We start from the raw sequence: 7,370 nt of genomic DNA, 5'->3' as shown, positions 1-7,370 counted from the left end.
ATGCAGGAGGCAGCTGATCAATGATTCTCTCTCAGCATTGATTTTTCTCAGTCTCGGTCTCTTTGCAACTCCAGCCTCTCCCTGCAGACACATTCCCAGGCCAGGCACTTCTCACTCCCCTGATGCCCACAAGCACCTTTGTCTTTGGGTGCATTTTAGTAAGAAATGGGACCTACAAGAATCCACTGACTCTGCTGCAGGGAGGCGGGTGCTGTGGGCACTCCGTTGTCATTGTGGTGGCCCCACCTGGGAATGTCCAGCAGACTCACTAGAGCTCCCTGAGTCTCAGGTGGCTGAATGTGACATGCAGATGATTGATGGCCCTTACTTTTTCCTTCCCAGATCAATAAAGTAACAAGGTGAGTACTTGTTACCAGGGTTCCAGGGTTAGATTTTTGAGCATTTTCTCTTTTAATTCTCACAACAACCCTGGACAAGTGAGAACTCATATCAAATTGCTGAAAAACATCAGTATTTGAGAAATGAAGTTAGCTCCCAAAGTTTACACCACAGACAAGTGTTATTTTCACAGGACTGGATTTTTAACCATTATTTTCTCCAGCGTCAGACAGTCTCTACCACTGAGGAGCAGCCCTCACTGGAGCAGGTACAGTCTGAGGACCAGGGTGGCTCAGCTGCAGCTCCTGTTTCCATGGTTGCAGTTATGTGTTTCCTCCCATTCCCTTTACATCTCAGAGCACTTCCCTTGGCTCCCTGTGTTCGGGGAAATGCCATCATTTTTCACTGCAGTGGTTTCTCTAGGGCAGTGGTTCTCAACCTTCCTAATGCCGCAACCCCTTAATATAGTTCCTCATGTTGTGACCACCAACCATAAAATTTTCGTTGCTACTTCATAACTAATTTTGCTAGTGTTATGAAACATAATGTAAATATCTGATATGCAGGATATATTTTTGAACGACCCCTGTGAAAGGGTCGTTCGACCCAAAAAAGGGGTCGAGATCTACAGGTTGAGACCTGCTGCTCTAGGGCAACCTTCTTTCAGAGTAACCTGCAATTCATCTGCCTCCCCCACCCCTTTTAAAAATATATATATATTTTATTGATTTTTTACAGAGAGGAAGAGAGAGGGATAGAGAGTTAGAAACATCAATGAGAGAGAAACATTGATCAGCTCCCTCCTGAACACCCCGTAATGGGGATTTGCCCACAACCAAGGTACATGCCATTGACTAGAATAGAACTTGGGATCCTTCAGTTTGAAGGCCGACACTCTATCCACTGAGCCAAACCAGTTAGGGCTGTCTGCCTCTCCTTTGATCCCAGTACAGAGTTTGAACCTCAGGAGACCCCAGTAATTTGGGCTGGGTCTCTGCACCTTCAACCACATGTTGGGTGTCATGTTGTGATCCCATGCACTGTGATGAATTCCTAGCCTCATTTTGACCCTTCATATGATGCTCCTATGTGAAACTGTCATTCATAGTGCAGCAGTGGATACAATTGGACAAGGATTCTGGGATCTAATATTTGGAAACGATGCTAGAGCCATACATGATCTTGGTCTCATAGGATCGGTGCTCACCACTTCTTCATGCATAGGACCAACTGGCCATTTGATTCTGTTCTTTATATTCCTACTGGATGAATGAGACAATGGCTCTCACCATGTTTTCCCTCCAGCCAGGATCATGTTCTGGACCCCCATCCTCCTTCCCAGTCTCCTGTGTCTTCACCTGGATCTTTGGGTTGGAACAGAGTCCTTTTGAATACAAGCCCTCAACACAGTGCATAACACACTGGGCCACAACTGAAGTTCTTACAGTGCTTTACCTGATAATCTACCCTGACTCTCCACACACAACGTTTTTTCACTCTAGGCGAAGGTAGTTTTTCGCGACATTGGTGTTTGCCATTTTGGCCAGTTACTCCATTATTTTTCTGAGTCTTTTCCATTTATAAGGAGTTATTCATGTTAATAACGTTTTGGTCGTATTTCCCCTGTTAATCTATATGGTTCAATTCAATTACTAGGCCAATCAAAGAACCTAGAAAAGAAGAACGGAATTATTATTTTGCCCGTAGAATGCTATTTTCCTCATTTTTACGCACTTAACTCCTCAGAATTACGAAATACTGTTCAGGTTTGGCGGGTGATGCAGGCTGTGAATAAATTCAGACCTAAAAGAAGACATGCAGAGGGGAAGTTTGTTTCACTTTCCAAGTGAAGAAAGGGCCAAGTATGGCTAGTCAGTACAGGGCAGGGATAAAGGGTGGCTTCTGCTTTTCAGCTGTGCCTGTTGTTAAAGGACAAGGAATGCAGGGACCTTGGAATGCACCGAAGTGCAGTAGATCTGAGGGGCTGTCTTTAAAAGTTACAGTTTGTTGCCCTAACCGGTTTGGCTCAGTGGATAAAGCATCGGCCTGTAGACTCAAGGGTCCAAGGTTCGATTCCGGTCAAGGACATGTACCTTGGTTACAGGCACATACCTAGTGGGGAGTCTGCAGGAGGCAGCTGATGGATGTTTCTTTCTCATGGACGTTTCTAACTCTCTATCCCTCTCCCTTCCTCTCTGTAAAAAGTCAATAAAATATGTTTTAAAAAAAAGTTAGTTTGTTTGCTTCCCTGGAGACAGTCTATCAGATGTATAGGTAGGTGACTTTTCTGTACTTTTCCCAAGCCTATAAAATATGAATGGAGACAAACTTATGAAGAGTTCAAAAGAGGCTTTTTTTTGAAGGGGCGGAGGGAAGGAAACATTCTACTAACTAGAAACTCCTTGGTGGAATTATCTCTGAAGTGTGACAACAGCAGGGAGGAGGGGTAGCCTGAATGTAGCCTTGGAAGTAACTAATCTTGCTCAAGGATTTAAATACAGGTGTTGTATTAGAGGAGCCAACAATCTTGGGGTTTAATTAGCAAGTGCTTCTCATAAATTGTGAAAGGCCACAGCAAAGAAAATGAAAGACCTTTTTCTTGTCCTTACAAATACCTCCTCCACATTTAGAACCCAAGGCTTTATTGACCTGAAGCTTAACTACTTCTAGGTGACAAAAAAGGGAGACAGCAATATGGGGGCATTCTGTTAAGGAGGATGTGAATAATGGGTCGGAGGGAAATAAACCAGTCATAGAATTTTCTCCTCAACTGATGCTTTAAAGAAGTGGAGGGACGCTTTTTTAAAAAATGTATATTTTATTGATTTTTTACAGAGAGGAAGGGAGAGAGACGGAGAGTTAGAAACATCGATCAGCTGCCTCCTGCACATCTCCTACTGGGGATGTGCCTGCAACCCAGGTACATGCCCTTGACAGGAATTGAACCTGGGACCTTTCAATCCGCAGGCCAACGCTCTATCCACTGAGCCAAACCCGTTCGGTGACACTGTTTTAATTACAGTGGCGACCTCTGGGAATAATTTAAATCATCGTGAAATAACACAGGGAGTCTTCCCTTTTTATACCCTGGGGTCATTGTCTTGCAGATATGGTTCCACCCTCTTTCCTGGGCTTACAGGAAAGCCCCCAGGTGTCAATGATCTGTTCTGGGGCCAGAGATAAAGACATTCCCCTCCCCACTGCAACCCAACCCCCAGGCAATGCATTGTTCACAGTTTTTATGGCCCAACAAGCCTTGCAAGACCAGTTTCCTCCTCTGTATGATTGTCTGTTTGTTGACATTAGCTTTGTATAATGGATTCCATGGAGGCAGGATAGACCCATTGAGACTTGAACAACCTCTGCAAGCTACATTTGACCTGAAGGAGACACATGCCAAAGGTCATGCCTGAAGAAACAATGCCTGCCATTCTGAAAGAGCAGGTCCTGAAGAAAGATATGCAAAACCAGCCACACATGTGCACGAGAAACAAAGTTGCCCCAGACATCACCTCCACTGATGGCGCTACAAGACACTTAGTGTACTTGGTGTGTTCTTGGACTATTTGATCCTAAATCCAGTCCTGGAGTCAACTGAGAAATAGGGAATCTTGGCTTTTGAGCGGATAAACTACATTACCCAGAAGTCCATGCAAGGAATGCCACCAGGCTGAGCCAATGGAGGCTCCGAAAAGGCATTTCCGTTTGGCCGCTTCTGTAGGGCGGGAGCAGGAGTCCTGGTGGCGGGATTTTGTCTTCTCAGGTGTTTGTCTCAGGCGGTGAGGTTTTCCTAGTCGATAGACCCACGGAGAAGGCCGGAGAGCGGTGTTCCCCGCCTCACAGCCAATGGTGGGAGCCTCCAGTGGTGCTCACAGCTCCCACGTGGGATTGAAGCTCGGAGTCACCGCCCGGACCCACTCCAAGGCCGGGACAGGGACCGCCATTCCTGCAGCGGCTTCTACTCCCGCCCGGCTCAGCCCACAGAGGGCAATGGCGGCGCCCCCGCTGAGGAGACGGGCTGAGGTGAGTCGAGTCCCCCAGGCCCTCACCGCCTCCTCACACAGACACCACAGCCTGGGGAGGCCGCCTGTCCCGTCCTGTAGCTCAGTCCCACCTGGAGGACCGTGTGGAAGGTGGAGGGGAGAGAGGAGTGTTGTGGCTTCTGAGGACACAGCAAGTGCAGGGCAGAGGGGCCGGGGGTGACTTGCATCTGAAGGTCCCTGAGGATGTGGGCTGTGAGTATTGACGGAAAGATCAGAGGCTGCAGGGAGGACGGCACAGACTCATTCGGGGCTTTCCCGGCTGTGGGTCCATCAGGGGCCTGGGGTGGGCCTGGATCCGGCTGGACTACAAGCTCTCTACACGCCATAAGCCAAGTTCATGGGTGAGTCCAGCGAGATCCAGCGGCATTGGAGCAGGAAGGGGCCAGAGCTGAGGGAGTGAACATGGGGTCTGAACATGGGAAGGGGATAAACATTACCCAGTGGTGTGCACATCTGGAGGAAGTGTGAGCCGATGGTCCCTGGGATCAGCTGTGGGGACTTAAGGGGGAAGCAATAAACCCACCCTTGGCTTTGTCTTGGAGGCAGGATCTAGGAGACTGCAGTGGTGTTGCTTGGCTGCAAGGCTGGGGCCCTGCAGGCATCGCCCAGACCTTAAATGGCATTGCCCTCTACCCTCCCCTCCCCCAATCCTTCCCTCCCAACCCAGCTGCTCTGCTGAGGGCAATCGCAGTGAGTAATGGGACTGTGATGAGAGAGCAGCCTGCACTGGCATTAGGGCCTGGTGTCCACACTAACCGGGTGCCCTGGAGGAGATTGAGGGTGGGGAAGATGTGTAAGGATTAGGATTACTGGTTCTCAGAAAGACAGCTTTGGTTTCAATTGTCTTAATTCTAACAGGTTGGCGTGACCTTTGAGGACATTGCCCTGTACTTCTCCAGGGAGGAATGGAGCCTCCTTGATGAGGGTCAGAGACAGCTGTACCTGAATGTGATGCTGGAGAACTTTGAACTTCTATCCTCCCTGGGTAAGACCCTCATTCTCACAGTGACCTCGACTTGGCTTTGCCATTTCCCAGACCCCATCCTCCAGGGTGTGCTCTGTCCTCCCATGTAGACTTGGTACTGCTTGATTTTCCAGTTTCCTGGTTAGTTGCTTTCCTGGGCAGGGTTGGTCTGTTTCCACTGCTCCCTTCTATTCCTGAAGTTCCAATACTCCCGCTGTTGCTGTTCTAAATGCACAGGAAAGGACTTGTGGTTGGTAGTGTTACAGAAAGCCTAAGGGATTCTACCTTGCTTACTGAGAAAAGAATTTTCTATATTCCTATTGGTCATATATATATATTTTCTGAACAATTGTCTGTACATCATATCCTGCTTATTAACTGTATTTTTTGGTTAAAGATTCTTTTGATTATCTTGTATAGTTTATGTATTAACTAGAAGCCTGGTGGATGCATTCATGCACTGGTGAGGTTGGTTGGGCTGTCCTGAGCCCTCTAGCAATCTGCAATCCGGGACCCATTGGGGTTGTTGGACTGCCGATTTTGGCCCGATCCCCACAGGCCAGACCGAGGGACCCCACCAGTGAACGAATCTGTGCATTGGGCCTCAAGTATGCATATAAGATCTTTGGTTAATCTCTAACTGCTCTCCCCTCTCCCCTCTTCCCTCTGACATTCATCAGTCTGTTCCATGTTTCCATGGATGTGCTTTGAGTGTCTGCTCCCTGGTGGTCAGTGCGCATCATACCTATCGGTTGAATGGTTGGGCAGTTGCTTAGTGTCTGCATCAGTCTGCATTTCCACCAGTCCTGCACAAGGGTCCCTTACGTCCACATCCTCACCAGGACTTGTCGTTTGTCCATTAGTTGATGATAGCCATCCTGACAGGTGTGAGATGATATCTCATTGTTGTTTTGATTTGCATCTCTCAGATAATTAGTCTTTAGGCATGTTTTCATCTGTCTCTCGGCCCTCTCTAGTTCCAGTTTAGAAAAGTGTCTATTTAAGTCTTTTGCTCATTTTTTTATTGGATCGTTTATCTTCTTTTTGTGAAAATGTATGATTTCCCTTTACATTTTGGAGATTAAATAAACCCTTACCAGAGATAACATTGGCAAATGTGTGCTCCCATGCAGTGGGTGTTCTTGTTTTTTTGTGTGTGTTTTTTTTTTATCGTTTCATTTGCTATGCAGAAGCTTTATATTTGATGTAGTGCCATCTGTTTATTTTTTCTTTCTTTCCATTGCCCTCAGAGCTGTACTTGTAAAGATATTGCTAGGACATATGTCTGATATTTTGCTGCCTGTGGATCCTTCTGAAATGTTATGGTTTCCCCTCTTACGGTTAAGTCCTTTTCCCATTTTTTAGTCTATTTTTGTATATCTTATATGTTGGTGGTCTAGTTCTATTTTATGCATGTATCTGTCCAGTTTTCCCAACACCATTTATCGAAGGGACTGTCTTGACTCCATGGTATGCTATTTCCTCCTTTGTGAAACATTGAGCATAAGGGCTTGGGTTGATTTCTGTGTTCTCGGTTCTGTTGCATTCTTCTATGTGTCTGTTGTTGTGCCAGAACCAGGCATTTTTGTGCTATTGCTTGGTATCTGATCTTGTGATTCCTCCAACTTTGTTCTTCTTTCTCAAGATTGCTGTGCCTATTCGGTTTTTTTTTTAATTCCATATGAATTTTTGAAGAGTTTATTTTAGTTCTGTGAAATATGCCCTTCGCATCTTAATGGGTATTCCGTTCAATCTATAGATTTGATTGGGTAGTATGGGCATTTTTATGATGTTGATTCTACCAATCCATGAACACTGTATATTCTTTCATTTGTTGTTGTTTTTGTTGTTTTTAATATATTTTATTGATTTTTTACAGAGAGGAAGGGAGAGAGATAGATAGTTAGAAACATCGATGAGAGAGAAACATCGATCAGCTGCCTCCTGCACATCTCCCACTGGGGATGTGCCCGCAACCCAGGTACATGCCCTTGACCGGAATCGAACCTGGGACCCTTCAGTCC

General features: G+C 46.3%; 1 pseudogene; it reads left to right on the top strand.

Annotated features, from left to right (window-relative positions):
* The window catches only part of LOC102256961, a 44,724-nt pseudogene that overhangs the window by 29,658 nt on the left and 7,696 nt on the right, over nucleotides 1-7,370 (top strand).

The sequence above is a fragment of the Myotis brandtii genome, unplaced genomic scaffold, assembly GCF_000412655.1.
Source record: "Myotis brandtii unplaced genomic scaffold, ASM41265v1 scaffold150, whole genome shotgun sequence".
NCBI lineage: Eukaryota > Metazoa > Chordata > Mammalia > Chiroptera > Vespertilionidae > Myotis > Myotis brandtii.
Note: the sequence above shows the minus strand (reverse complement) of the source record. Positions and strands in the feature narration are given on the sequence as shown.